This window comes from Homarus americanus, unplaced genomic scaffold (genome assembly GCF_018991925.1).
Source record: "Homarus americanus isolate GMGI-L3 unplaced genomic scaffold, GMGI_Hamer_2.0 scaffold6317, whole genome shotgun sequence".
Classification (NCBI taxonomy): Eukaryota; Metazoa; Arthropoda; class Malacostraca; order Decapoda; family Nephropidae; genus Homarus; species Homarus americanus.
Genome location: NW_024730668.1, coordinates 22,220,396 through 22,235,840, shown reverse-complemented (window position 1 = coordinate 22,235,840; position 15,445 = coordinate 22,220,396).

Below are 15,445 nucleotides of genomic sequence, written 5' to 3'. Positions count from 1 at the left end.
AAAAAATTTTCAGTACACAGCGCAATCACTAACATCGGGATTCGAAAATAGGTAATATGACAACATTTTGCAATGACTGAGACGGTTTCAAGTCATTATAGCTGTATATTTATAAAGAATCTTTCAATTGGTTAACGAACAAAAATTCAATTAACTAAAACTCTACAAAATCATCACGCTTTGTTGTGAGCATCAGCTGATGGGCTAGCCTGCCCATTCAGTAATCTGTTCTATGTTTACATCTATTTCCAGTGGAGTAACATCAATAAAGTTAAAGTATTTTAATATTTTGTACGTTTTATATTAAAATTATTAGTCATTTTAAATATTTATTTAACATATTGATAATATATGCAGTACAGGGAACTAGGTTTGTTGTAGCGCCCACTCAGATGCGTGTGTGAGTCGGTCGCTGCTAAAGCCAAATAGTTGGAGGCTTTGTTTACAATAGAGAGCATCTATTTTGTTGCGTCTTGAATATTTTTTGCATTTTTCATTGAAATTCGTTGGTCATTCTGGAACCTTAGTTAACATAATATTGATAATATATAGCAGTGCAGTGTTGATTTAAGCAAAATAATCTTGAATTACACCAGTGAGCTTAAAATTTGACATAGGTAGAAATTGCAACAAGCATGGTTCCTGAAAGGTGATTCTCCATCCCCACTTCCTTCTTTCTCCTTCTCCAATTCCACTCTAATTTAGTAGAGCTTGGATAATGGAAAAAATCGTGCAATGGTGATAAGGCACAGAAATTTGGCATGATCATAATTGAAGGCTACTTGTCAATAATATTTGAAATCCAAGAGGGTGGCTATTTTTAAGATGGCTGCTGTAAATTGACCTCTGCCAATAAGAGTTTTTTTTTTTTTTATAGAAATTGATGTAGTTGGTCAATCTAAATGATCTTTAGTGTCGATATGTATGTTTCAAGCATGCTCAGATGGTATTTTTCTATTTCTGATACTCTCAGATATATATTTATTCATTTATGACTGGTTTTATGTTTTTTTCCAACTAGGTGAGGGTAGAAAGCATGCAAAGGGTCTCTACATGTGAGGGAGTGATTGTCGGGCACTACTAGGGCAATACTGGTGACATCACTGCTATGCAACCCAGCATGGGGTTCAGTGTCTGCTTAGAAAAGTACATGTCATACTGCAACAGCTTAGTGTCCCAAATGCTGTCGTTTAACCAACCCAAACTGTTGCTAAACTGCACCTGAATTGGACAGGATGTGCCAGCGAGGGAGCCGAGCCAAGGATAACAGGGTTGCCATCTGGATGGTGTACAGAACACACGGGACTAATGGACACTGGATGAATGACTCTGGATCTTTAGGTAGGCAAAAAAAGGTATGAACCTAGTTGTATCCTATACAAGAAAGTGCTCATCAGGTAAAAAGGATAAACCCTCGGCCCTGAAGGCAAGATCAAAGGTTATGACACAAAATCTACCAACAAATCATTCTCACTGACTGGCCAAAGTGTTGTTCTTTGTCAACAAGATAAGAAGGCGAAGATCTTAAGTCTCCACATGCAAATCCCGCCAAAAAGGAGATGACGCAGCCATAAGAGCTAAGGAAGACTTAATTTCACTCCAATCACTGTGATCAAGAAGCTAACTCTGACCCTGCAAGACTGGTTAGAAGGTGAAGGGATAGAGGAGACCCTGAGGAGAAGTCGCTGCACAGTAGCATGAGAGTTGCAGACTTTTGTTCAACAACACAAAGTAAATAGGGAGCCAGAAAAGGCGAACATCTGCTGCTACAGAGGAGAGCAGCAGTAGCAAGATAACACGAATGGTCACGAGACCCCAAAGCAACAGAATAACGCTTTCTATGTGGAGGAAGAAGCTTGGGAGATAACATAAGACATCCAATGACAATGAAACTTAATAAAGATTGAATAACACCAGCGAAGACACTTATGATGGAAACTCCTTGCCACATATGGTGTGAGAGATATAGGCACAAGAACTGAAGTATCACCCTCGCTGCCTGGCAGACCTGGTGGCAACTTTGAGAAAGAAATACACCTCAAATAGTGAGCAGAAAGAAGCATAAGAGTTTCCATCCGAACAAGGACGCATACCCAACTGCTTTCTAACTGGTCACTTAAAGGCCACCTATGAAGGATGTATTGAACAGGCTGTTCCACCATCACTATTTTAATTTGTATACATGATCGAACATGGTGCAGATATCAACTTAACCCAGCATGGCGCATCGAAGTCTGGACCTTGCCTAAGTGTCACATACAGCTCTTATAGTTACAACTGTTTTGTCAACTACAAGGTAGAACACAAATCCACAGATTCCAAGGAACCATGGAGGATATATTTTATATCGCGTTTTGGCATGTTCGTGTTTGCTAAGACAAGAGGCAGCTCATCGACATGATGGCGTAAAATTAGGGTCAGCATTTCATATGTGATGAGTTCTACAATTGTCAGCCCAGCTAGTGTGTGTAGATGGGAGGCAAGACTAAATCTCTTTTCCCACAAGTAGAGGTTCATATATGACTCCATTCCACCCAACCTGGCAGCCCTCAAGCGCGAACATGCAAAGGGAAGGCTGCCTACCAGGCTGGTATCATCTGGGCCAGGCAACAATCTCCAATCCAGAAAACCATAAAAGTCTCTACAATGGGGATGGACGAAGGAGAGGGGCAGATACGTTGGATGACTCCTTCCCTTATTGTGACATGCTGTCAGGGAGCTGACCAAATGTTCCTGTAAGACTGCAACCAGAGATGCAAATGCTTTTACTCTGACTCTTTCCTGCACAGCAGCACCTTGCGGGCTGCATATATGAATATAGTAAATGCACACAGATGTAATTGCCAGAACTCACAGGAACCAGTGCTAAGGAGTACTTTTTTTAGTACACCAAATTTTTTTAAACATGTATTTTGAGTCCACGCTGATTATGTACTGACAAATTTCAAGGCTTGTAATTCCTCAAAAGGCCAGTATGACTTAGGATTTGAGTCTTAACCCCGTCGTAAGTCGGGGACTGCCTGGTTTTCATAATTTTGTGATGTAGATGGATTAGCATCAGCCAGAGCAGTTTGTAAGGAGGAGTCCAATTCTCCTCCTCCCACGCAGAATTGCATCTTCATTCATTCATCAAATGACTGTCATTCATGATAACATGGTTGGTTATATTCACATTTAGTAAAGATGCTGTTTACTGTAATAATACGTAATGTGTTGTTAACACCCAGCGCCATCAGAATGCATCTCCTAAAATACAGTCGGTAAAATGACAGTTTGTTAAAAGATTATGGAAGGAGCAAATACCTTATGCTAGAGTATATACATTGTATTATCATAGGGGATATTTGCATAGTGTACACTGGTCTCATTAGATTTGATATAGGGCTAATGAGGGTTACTATTTATTCATTATTATGCACTATTCTCATATGATCAACCTATTATAGTACACAATGTATGTTTCATAATAAATAATATAAAGACAGTTAAATAATAGAAAAAATATTGAGACTTGATTCTCAAATAAAACAAAATGACAGTCTGAACCAGATGGTAATTCTTCCTTGTCAGTGGTGGGTGCGAGACTATTGTTGCAGCTTTTTGCTAATTTTTTGTTATTATTCAATAGGTATTCATATGATCGTATTTCCTTTTTGTATGTATGTTTCATCATTAATACAGTAATATAAAAGACAGCTAGTAAGTGCTGCTAATTTTATTTATACTTTTATTTGAGTCTGTAAAATAAGTGGATATCGTATTCGCAGCGAAATCCCAACAGATTCTTATAGTAGAATATCGTGATTCCCCAGGGCGGAATCCCAACAGACGGTAAAATGAATCCTACCGTTTTCTGGGGCAGAATCCTACCGTTTCTGGGCAGAATCCACCGTTTCTGGGCAGAACTTACCGTTTCTATGGAATCCTACCGTATTCTCTGGGGCAGAATCCCGCGATTCTGGGGCAGACTCTATCTTATTCTTGGGGGATGTATTCTGGGATAGAATCTACCATCTTCTATATGAATCCTACTGTCTTCTTGGGGCGAAATACTACCATCTGGGACGGAATCGTACTGTCTTCTGAAGCGGAATTTCACCGTGAGCACTGGGGCAGAACTGCATCGCAGACTCTGGGGTGGAATCCTACCACCTCTGGGGGCAGAACTCATCGCATTCTGGGGCAATCCTATCATATTCTGGGGCGGAATCAATTGACGCCCTCTGGGGCAGAACTTACCGTCTTCTAGCGGAACCTACCATCTTCTGGGGCACATATTCTACTGTCTTTTGGCGGAATTCACTGTCTTCTGGGACGGAATCCTACCATCTTCTGGGGCAGATTCTTACTGTCTTTTATGGAATTTCACCGTCTTCTGGGATTGAATCATACTGCCTTCTAGGGCTACGAGTCCCACCGATTCATGAATCCACCGAGCATTCTGGGCGAGAATCCCACCCAGATTCTGAAGTAGAATCCCAAGAACAACGACACTTTTTTTTTCAAAAATCTTAAATCCCTCGTGAATAGTAAAATAAACATTCAACAAATGTCTAGCTGGGTTCCTTTCTATGCATTCCTAGATTCACTATATATAGAATTCATTGGCCCTGTAACGTTGTGTTATGGTGGCCTTTATCCTTTTCAAGCAAGCAACCATAGAGTCTCAGAAGCCTTTATTTGGACAACATCGCACAAGTATCGGAAACAGAAAAGAAAACACAAAATGGTCTAATTTTCACATGGACCTAAATAAAAAGCCTTCACCCTTTTAAGTAAACCAGTAGCATTTACACTCCAGGCAGTATATGGGTACCTGGCACTTCAACATATAGGCTTTACTAACGTATAGTACATGAATGTGGTGAGAAATACTTCAAAGTTTGTGGTTATGTAATAGATCTATAATTTGCTTTAGTTCCAAGACGTATATCTTTCAGTGCCCTAAGGACGAATATTTTTCTTTCTTGTTAAAATCGTAAATTTACGTTTTCAAAGATTACAATAACTGTAAATATCATTTTATTTTCATGCCACAGACTATTAAATACTAATGTAAACCCTTTACATATATCCAGTGATGGCAAATCGAAGGGAAATGATTGAAACCCATTTTTAACCCATTCCAATACTTATTGATGTACTAACACCCGCAGAGAACAAGGCATTCATTAGTATATACATGGTGATTCATCTGATACATAATTATTGGTCTCACACGATTTCACGTAATTACAATTCGATTATTAGTTATTAAGTGGACATGATAAAAAGTTCATAGCTCTATTAATCTTAGTTACACTTCATTCCGCGTTGTCTTATTGCTCCAGATAAGCAAGGCAGAAAATGAGTCGGGTATAATTAGTCCACAATATTTCAGTACTGACGGTATGTCATTACTATTGTACAGCTCCTCCCGACTTACTTAACACCCATTACCTCATTTACCTGCCTCAGTTGTACCAAAATTTTGTCAAATTACGTATTTTGAGTCCCAACATTTGTAATTCACTTTGTGTTTTGGCTGGGTGTTTTAAAAGTGAGAGCGCTTTGTGGTGTGCTGAGAAGAAAGAGAGACAATCATTTTAGATTTTCCTATGCACCCCTGAAGAAGTTATTAAGCATTTTCGACTTCACGACCTGGATTTATCCCCAACCTCAACAGAAAGTCGGGAGGAGCTGTGCAAGTGCGGGTCAATGCTGAACCAGTATGGTGTGTTCCAAGGGACAAGCAGTACTGTAAATTGTTCCAGCACAAAAAACCTGGCTCTAGGACTGGAAGTCGGTGTTCACCTACTGTTAGCAGAGAGGGTTGGTCCCCACAGCATCACTCAAGAGGACGATCTGGCATCATGGAGGCTAGGCGGCCACGCCTATCAGCTGAGGAGGCAGTGAGTGCGCCGAAATAATGAGATATTTTTTAAACTATACCCTATGCAAAATACAGTGTACTTTAGCAAATGCTGCGTGCAGCTTTGAGAAAGGGGGGGTTACTAAGAGCAGAGACGTTACTGAGAGAATAAATTTAGCTTGAATGTCAGTGTGCATAATACTGACACATGTTCTTGATAAGAGAGAGGGAAAGTTTAAACACTACTGAAGGTACACCAACCAGATAATATTGTAGCTTGTTGTTGAACTGTTTTACAAGAACAGGAATCGTGGAATTCAGAGGAATGGGAGTTCGGTATTATTGGATATGACTCCATTTATTAACCTTTTTCTCAAGAAATTGCAAGAGGGGTGTGGTTATTCTGGTGCTAGGTGCAAGACCAAAGAGCCAGCCACAGGCGTGAGGGCACAGGAGAGGATATTTTTGAAGAGTCCAAGTGGTGTAAAATTAAACCAAAGGGAAGGGATTTCTACTTATTGTCGGTGTATCTGAGGATCCCCAAACTGTGGCCCACTCAAATCAATGGAACTTAAGAACCTTAATAGACAGCACAGCGACAAAGCCAACCCCAGCCACCTTCTTATCATAGGATTTTAACTATGGCGACATCACTGGAGAAAACCAGTTCACCCCTAAAATGACTTGAATAATCCTGGGCGACTTTTTTAGAAATTTTCTATTCCAACACGTTAGAGACCCGACATTAAGCAGAGGGGAGCAAACACCTTAAGCCACTAGACCCTCATCATAACAAACGAGGAGGGTATATGGCGGCCAAACAGGAAACACTCTGCCCTCTAATTGGCAAATAACAGTCACCATATAGTGTTGTTGCCCGATTTAACTGTTACCCAGTTCAAGATATAAGGCCAGCCAAGGCGCAAATATTACAAAGGAGGTAGCCACTGGCCTAACTCTATTAAGGCAATAAGAATGCAGATAAACCTAGTGTTTTAGGAATACGAGGGATCCCTCATGAACCAGCGGCGGTCGATAAAGCATAAGAGAAACGCTAGAAATTCAAGACGTGGTTCGGTCAAATGATGAGCAGGACACGGATGTATGCAAGACCCAGAAACCAAGCAAAGATAGAATGCCGTAGGGCTGAAAAGGATTCCAGGAGTCCCAAAGTCGTTTTATTATATAAAAGCTGCAAAAATTAAAACGCAAGTAGGGAGTATCAGACCTGAGGCTTGAAGATGATAGTTATGCAGATTCCCACCAGGATAAACCAAGGCATTGAACAGCTTCCTTTCTCGGTGTTCACAAGAGACGATGCGACACCTTCCAAGTGCTTGAGGACAAACGGTTCTACACAGACTGACCCACATTGTGTTCACAGAAGAGGGTAATAATAAACTGTCAAAGCAAAGGTCCATAAGAGTCCCGGCCCTGACATGGTGCATCCTATAGTGCTAAGAGAGTTGAGCAACGAGGCTGCTGTGAGCCCCTGAGGATCCTGTTTTGTAGTCGCCTGGATGAACAAAAAAAGGTCCTCAGTGAATGGAAAGTATTTTTGTGAGTCCTATCTTCAATAAAGGAGATTTGCCACCTAATGAACAACTATAGACCAGTGAGCCTGACCAGCATATTATGTAAAGTACTTGAGTATTATCAGATGCCGCAATAGGAACATCTGCTGCTACAAAACAACCTGCAAAAGGATTGCCAACACGGTTTTATGCCGGGACGCTCCTGTTTTAACACACTGCTCAAGGTATCGATATTTGGACCCAAATTCTGGAACGGGGGTGGTATCGACAAATTTACCTAGATTTTTGCCAAGGCTTTTACAGTAAAAATTCCCCACGAAAGGCTGAAAATCAAACTCAGCATGAATTCGGGGAAATGGACAAGCAGGATAGAAGACTTTCATATGGGATTCCAAGAAGCAGTGTAGAGGATCAACGGCACGGAAATCACTTTCATCCGTGACTCTGTCATAAGCGGGCACCACAGGGCAGGTGATGGCCCACTGTTGTTTGTTTGTTTCCATAAATGATATGTCTGACGTTGTACACTCCATACAAATGTTTATTGATGACACCAAGTTATTTTTGGGAAATCAAGAACCAAGTGGACTGTGGAAGAGCTGCAGAAGGATTCCTGTGGGCTCCAAGAATGGGTACCATCGGTGGTGCAAGTGCGAGGTATACATATATCCCAACAGATGAAGAAACAGCTTTATTTGAGACTGAATGTGAGAAGGACCTAGGTGTGTATGTTGACAATGAGCTGAAGTTCACCGTCCATTGAGAGAAGAAGGTAAATCGGGCAAATAAGCCTAGGCAAGTTCAGTTGATCATCAGTGCTTTTAAAGTTCAGTTGATCCTTGGGTGCTTAAAGCGAAGTTGATCCCTGCGCTTTAAAGTTCAGTTGATCATCAGTGCCTAAAGTTCAGTTGATCCCTGGGGTGCCTAAAGTTCAGTTGATTCAGTTTAGTATATATAGTTTAACAAATTTATTGACAAAGCTTGGAGTATAATTGTCGCACGGTCAAGTATAATTCAGTCAGGTCTGACACTGAGGGTGGTGGTATCACTTCACCGCCACGAGGGACAGACGTTCATACACAAAGAAATACTGTACATCATATTCATTAACAGTAAAATGCTGACAGAAACAAGAAACACGAAGTTACGTAATTTTAATTTTGCGAAAGATTGATGCTTGACTGTCATTTATTTTAAATTCTAAAAAAAGCCAGATAAATGCGCAAAAAAATGCCCTTGTTGAAAGTTATGTAATGCTGGAAACCTGGGACCTCACTTGGACCCTCCTACCATCTTTGACTGGGCTGGTAGGAACTGTGACCACAGGGACAGGAATGCGATTGCACATATCACCCTGACTTCTCCTAACAGCTAGGTATCTCTGTTAAATATATATATATATATATATATATATATATATATATATATATAAAAGAAGAAAAACGAAGTTCCCAAAGCTTGTGTAATTCACATCTTCAGGGTGAGTACAGACTACAAGATACCAAGATCACGCAATTTTAATTTCTGAAAATTTTGGAAAAATAAAATATATATATATATATATATATATATATATATATATATATATATATATATATATATATATATATATATATATATATATATATATATATATATTTTTATATATTTTCCAAATCACCAAAAATTCCAAAAAAAAAACCAAAACAAAACTCCAAAATTTCCAAAATCTTCCAAAATTTCCGAAAAATTTTCCAAAATTTCACAAAATTCTCCCCTGAAATTACCAAAAATTTAAAATCTACCAAAATTCTCCCAATTTTTCCAAAATTTTCCTAATATCAGAAATATTTTCAAAAATTTTCCAAATATTTCAGAAATTCTTCCAAAAATTTCAAAATTTTTCAAATTTCAACAAAATTCATAAAATTTTCCAACCAAATTTCCAAAAATTTCAAAAAATTAAAATTACAAAAATTTTCAACAAAATCTTTCCACAAAATTTCAAAAAAATTTTCGAAAATTCCGAAATTTTCAAAATTTTGGAAAAAAAATTTCTGAAAATTTAAAAAATCTGGAAATTTTGAAAACTAGAAATTTCTGAAAATCTAGGAAATCCTAAAAAATAGAGAAAATTTTGGGAAAACTAGAAATTTTTAAAAATCTTAAATTCTTTAAATTTTGGAAATTTTGAAATTTCCAATTTTCCAAAATTCTAGATTTTCCGAAAATTCAGAATTTTCAGAAATACCCCAGATTTTCCAAAAGTTTCCCCAGATTTTTCCAAGAATTTCAAAATTAACTCAAAATTTTAATTTCTTGAAAAATTCTTTGAAAAATTCGAAAATTCAAAAATTAAAACTTTAAAAAATTTCGAAATTTGAAAAATTCCGAAAATTTTTGAAAATTTGAAAATTAATGGAAAATACTGAAATTAAAATTTCTGAAAATTTTGAAACAAAACCTAAAATTTTCTGAAAATATTCTGAAAAATTTGGAAAACCTCGAAAATTTAAAATTTTGGAAAACCTTGAAAACCCAACCTTGAAAAACTTGAAAATCTCGGAAAATTTAAAATTTGATAACTCCGAAAACTTTTAGAACACAGCAAACCTTGAAATTCAAAATAGAAAAACCATCCGGAAAATTTCAGAACATTTTTGAAAAACTTTGGAAAATCCCGGAAAAACTGGAAAAATAGAAAATTGAAAAACTTGAAAAATTTGAAAAAAAACCTTGAAACTTTGAAAATCCCCTGAAAATTAGAGAAATTTTGAAAAATTTTGAAAATCGAACCCTAAGAAAAATCTCTGAAAATCTCAGAAAACTTAGTAAACTCACAGCAACTACTGAAAACCTTACAAATTCTTGAAAACTTTGAAAATTCTGAAATTCCTGAAAAATTCGGAAAACCTTGGAAAACCATTTCGAAATTCTGAAAATTAGAAAAATTTCCGAAACCCAAAATTCAAAATTTTCAAAAATTTCAAAAAGAAAAATATTTTCAAAATATACCAAAATTTCCGAAATTTCCCAAACTTTCCAAAATACAAATTTTCAAAATAGAAATTTCACAAATTCAAAAATTAAAATTTCAAAACTTTCAAATATCCAAAATTTTCAAAAAATTTCCAAAAATACTCCAAAAATCCTAAAAAATTTCAAAAATCTTAAATAATTTTCAGAAATTTCCACAATTTTCAAGAATTTTCCAAAATTGCAAAATTTTCCAAACTCCTCCAAAATTTTCCAAAATTTTCCAAAATTTTCCAGCACCAAAATACAAATTTAAAATTCAACTTCAAAATATTCACAAACTCCCAATTTACCAAAAATTTTCCAAAAATTTACCAAGTACTTCCAAAATTTTCTAAATTTTCCAAAATTACTCCCAAATTTACCAAATTTCAAAAATTTCCAAAATTCTCCCAAAATTCTCCAAATTTTACCAAAATTTCAAAAATTTCCCAAAATTCTCCCAAATCTCCCAAAATTTTCACAAAATTTCAAAATCCCTCAAAATTTCCTGTAACTATCCAAAATTTTCAAAAATTTCCAGAACCTCCCCAAAATTTTCCAAAATTTTTCAGAATTCACCAAATTTTCAGAAAATTTCCAAAAATTCCCAAAATTTTCAGAAATTTTCATAAACTTTTCCAAAATTTCCAAAATTCTCAGAAATTCCCAAATTACTCAGAAAATTCAAAATTTCCAAAACTTTCAAAAATTATCCGAAATTTCCAAATTTTTCCAAAATTTCCAAAAATTCAAAAATTAAAATTCCAAAATTTTCAAAAATTTCCAAAAATTCCCAACATTACCAAAAATTTTCAAAAATTACTAAGAAAATTTCGAAAATTATCAGAAAATTCAAAAATTTCAGTACCAAAATTCCAAAATCATCCAAAAATTTCCCAAAATTTTCCAAAATTTTCAAAATTTTCCCAAAATTCAAAAAAATTTCCCAAAAATTTTAAAAAATTTACAAAAAATTCCCAAATTTTTCAGAAATTCAAAATTTTCCAAAATTTCCAAAAATTTCCCAAATCTGAAATTCTCCAAGAAATTTTAGAAATCTTCCAAAAATTCAAAAATTCCAAAATTCCAAAATTTTCAGAATTTCCCAAATTTCACAAAATTCAATCCCAAAAATTTTCCAAACCATTTTTCCCAAATTTTCAAATTTACCAAAATTTTCAAAATTTACAAAATTTCAAATAACCTCAATTACAAAAATTTCCCAAATTCCCAAATTTTCAAAAATTTTCCATAAAATTTTCAAAAAATCCCAAAAATTTCCAAAATTTCAAAAATTTTCCAAAATTTTCAGAAATTTTCCCCCAAAAATTTTCCGAAAATTTCATATAATTTTCAAAATTTTCCAAAATTTTCCCCAAAATTTTCAGAATTTTTTCCCAAATTTCCCAAAATTTACCAAAACAAAAATTTTTCCAAATTATCCAAATTTTCCAAAAATTCCAAAATTTTCCAAAATTTTCAGAAATTTTCCAAAATACTCAAAATACCCAAAAATTTTCAGAAAATTCAAAAAATCTCAAAATTTCCGAAAATTTTCAAACCAAAATTTTCCAAAATTTTCCAAATACTTTCAGAAAATTTTCAGAAATTTTCAAAATTTTAAAATTTTCCGAAATTTTTCCCAAATTTTCTTAGTACTGAAAATTCTTTTCAGAAAATCTTCAAAATCTCCGAGAATTCTTCCAGCAATTTCCAAAATTCTTTTCCAAAAATTTTCCAAAATTTCCGAAAATTTTCCAAATTTTCCAAAATTTTCAGAAATTTCCTGAAATTTTTCGGTATTTCCAAAAATTTTCCAAAATTTTCAGAAGTTTCCAAAATTTTCAAAATTTTCCTAATTTTCTCGAAATTTTTCCGAAATTTTTTCCAAAATTTTCCGAGTTTTTCCCAAATTTTCCGAAAATTTTCCAGTACCTTTTCAGAAAAATTGTCCAAAAATTCCCAAAATCTCAAAATTTGCCAAAATTTTCCAAATATTTTCAGAACTCAGAATTTTTTCCAAAAATTTCTGAAATTTTCCCAAAAATTTCCGAAATTTTCAAAATTTCCGAAATTTTTCCGTAAATTTTCCAAAAATTTTTCCAATTTTCCTAAATTTTTTCCAAAATTCTCAGAAATTTCAAAATTCAACCAAAAATTTCAGAAATTTTCCAAAAAATTTCAAAAAATTTTTCCAAAATTTTCAAAATTTCCCAAAATTTCCAAAATTTTCCAAATTTTCAAAAATTTTCAAAAATTTTGTAATTCTCCAAAATTTTTCCAAAATTTTCCAAATATCCAAATTTACAAAATTTTCAAAAAATTTTCCAAAAATTTCCAGAAATTTTTCCAAAATTTTCAAAATTTTCCAAAATTTTCCAAAAATTTTTCCAAATTTTTCCAAAATTTTCCGAAATTTTTCCAAATTTTCCGAAAATAAAATTTCAGAAAATTTTTCAAAATTCCCAAAATTTTCCAAAATTTTCCAAATATTTTCAGAATTCTTTTAGAAATTTTCCAAATTTCGAATTTTTCCAAAATTTTCAGAAAATTTTCCAAAATCTTCCGAAAATTTTCCAAAATTTCCAAAAATTTTCCAAATTTTCCAAATTTTTCCAAAATTTTCCGAAATTTTTCAAAAATTTTCAAAATTTTTCCAAAATTTTCCAACAAATTTGAAAATTCCAAAATTTAAAATTTAGAAATTTTTAAAATTTTCAGAAAATTTTCGAAAATTTTCAGAAAATTTTGAAAATTTCCAAATTTTCCAAATTTTCCCAAAATTTTCCAAAAATTTCCCAAATTTTCAGAAAATTTTCAAAAATTTTTCCCAAATTTCTTCTCCTCAAATTTCCAAAATTTTGAAATTTGACCCAAAATTTTCCCAAAAATTTCCAAAATTTTCCAGAAATTTTTCCAAATTTTCCGTAATTTTTCAAAAATTTCGAAAATTTTCATCAAAATTTTTCAAAAATTTTCCAAAATTTTCCCAAATTTTCAAATTTTCAAAATTTTCCTGAAAATTTCAAAAAATTTTCCAAAATTTTCCAAATTTTTCCAAAAATTTCAGAAATTTTTCCAAATTTTTCCAAAATTTTTCCAAAATTATCCAAAACTTCAGAAATTTTGTAAATTTTCAAAATTTTTCCAAAATTTTCCGTAATTTTTCCAAATTTTCAGAAAATCTTTCGAAAATTTTCAGAAAATCTCTGAAAATTTCCGAAAATCTTTCCAAAATTTCCAAAATTTCCAAATTTTAAGAAAATTTTCCCAAACCTCTAAATTTTCCAGAAAACTTCCAAAATTTTCTAGAAAATTTTCCAAAATTTCAAAATTCTTCCGAACTTCAAATATTTCAGAAATTTTTCCAAAATTTTCCAAAAATTTTCAAAAATTTCGCAAATTTCAGAAAATTTTCCAACCTTCCAGAAAATTCTTCCAAATTTCTCAAAATTCTTCCCAATTTTTCCAAATTTTCCAAAATTCTTTCAGAAAATTTTCCAAAATTTTCAAATTTTCCAAAATTTCAAAATTTTAGTAATTTCGAAATTTCCTGAATTTTTCCCTAAAATTTTCCAAAATTTTTCAGAAAATTCTAAAATTTAAAATTTCAAAATTTTTCAAAATTTCAGAAAATTTTTCCGAATTCTCTGAAAATTTTTCCAAAATTTTCAAAAATTCTAAAATTTTCCAAATTTCGAAATTTTCCAGAAATTTCCCAAATTTTCAGAAATTTCCCAAATTTTCAAAAATTTCCAAAATTTTCCAAAATTTTCAGAAATTTTTTCAAAAATTTCTCAAAATTCTTTTCAAATTTTCGGAAATCTTTCCAAAATTTCAAAATTTTCCAAAATTTCCGAAATTCTTCCGAATTTTTCCCAAATTTTCCGGAATTTTTTCCCAAATTTTCCGAAAATTTTCCAAAATTTTCAGAAAATTTTCCAAAATTTAAAATTTCCAAAATTTTCCAAAATTTTTCAGAAATTTTCAGAAATTAAAATTCTCGAAATTTTTCCAAATTTTTCCTAAATTTAAATTTTCCCAATTTCCAAAATTTTCCAAAATTTTCAAAATTTTCCAAAAATTTTCCAAATTAAATTTCAAAATTTTCCGAAATTTTTCCAAAATTTTCCAAAAATTTCCGAAATTTCAGGAAATTTTTGACAATTTCTAAATTTTCCAAAATTTTCCAAATTTTCCGAAATTTTTCCAGAAATTCTTTCCAAATTTTCCAAAATTTTCCAAAATTAGAAAATTTCAAAAATTTTCAAAATTCCCAAATTTTCCTCGAAATTTTTCCAAAATTTTCCAAAATTTCGAAAATTTTCAGAGAAATTTCAATTTTTGAAATTTTCCAGAATTTTCCAAAATTTCCATAATTAGAAAATTTTCCTTGAAATTTTTCCCAAATTTTCCTGAAAATAATTTTCAGAAAATTCTTTCCAAAATTTTGAATTTTCAGAATTTCTGCATTGAAAATTTTCCAAAATTTCTCAAAATTTTCCAAAATTTTCTAAATTTTCCAAAATTTTCAGAAAATTTCCGAAAATTTTTCCAAAATTTTCCAAAATTTTCCGAATTCTTTTCCAAAATTTCAGAAATTCTTAAAATTTTCCAAAATTTTCAGATCAAATTTTCGAAAATTTTCCAAAATTTTTCCAAAATTTTCAGAAATTTTTCCAAATTCTTCAAAATTTTCCAAAATTTTCAAAATTTTTCCAAATTTTTCCAAAATTTCGAATTTTTCCAAAATTTTCGAAAATCTCCAAAATTTTCCAGAAAATTTCCAAAATTTCCAAAATTTTCCAAAATTTTCCAAATATTTTCAGAAATTTTCAGATTTTTCCAAATAATTCCGAAATTTTTCCAAAATTTCCAAATTTTTCCAAAATTTCCTGAAATTTTTCCAAAATTTTCCAAAATTTTCCCAAATTTTCCCAAATTCTTCCAAAATTTTCCGAAATTTTCCAAATTTTCCCAAATTTTTTTTCCAAATTATCCAAAATTTAGAAAATTTGAGAATCTTTCAAAAATTTTCCAAATTTTCCGAATTTTTCCAAAT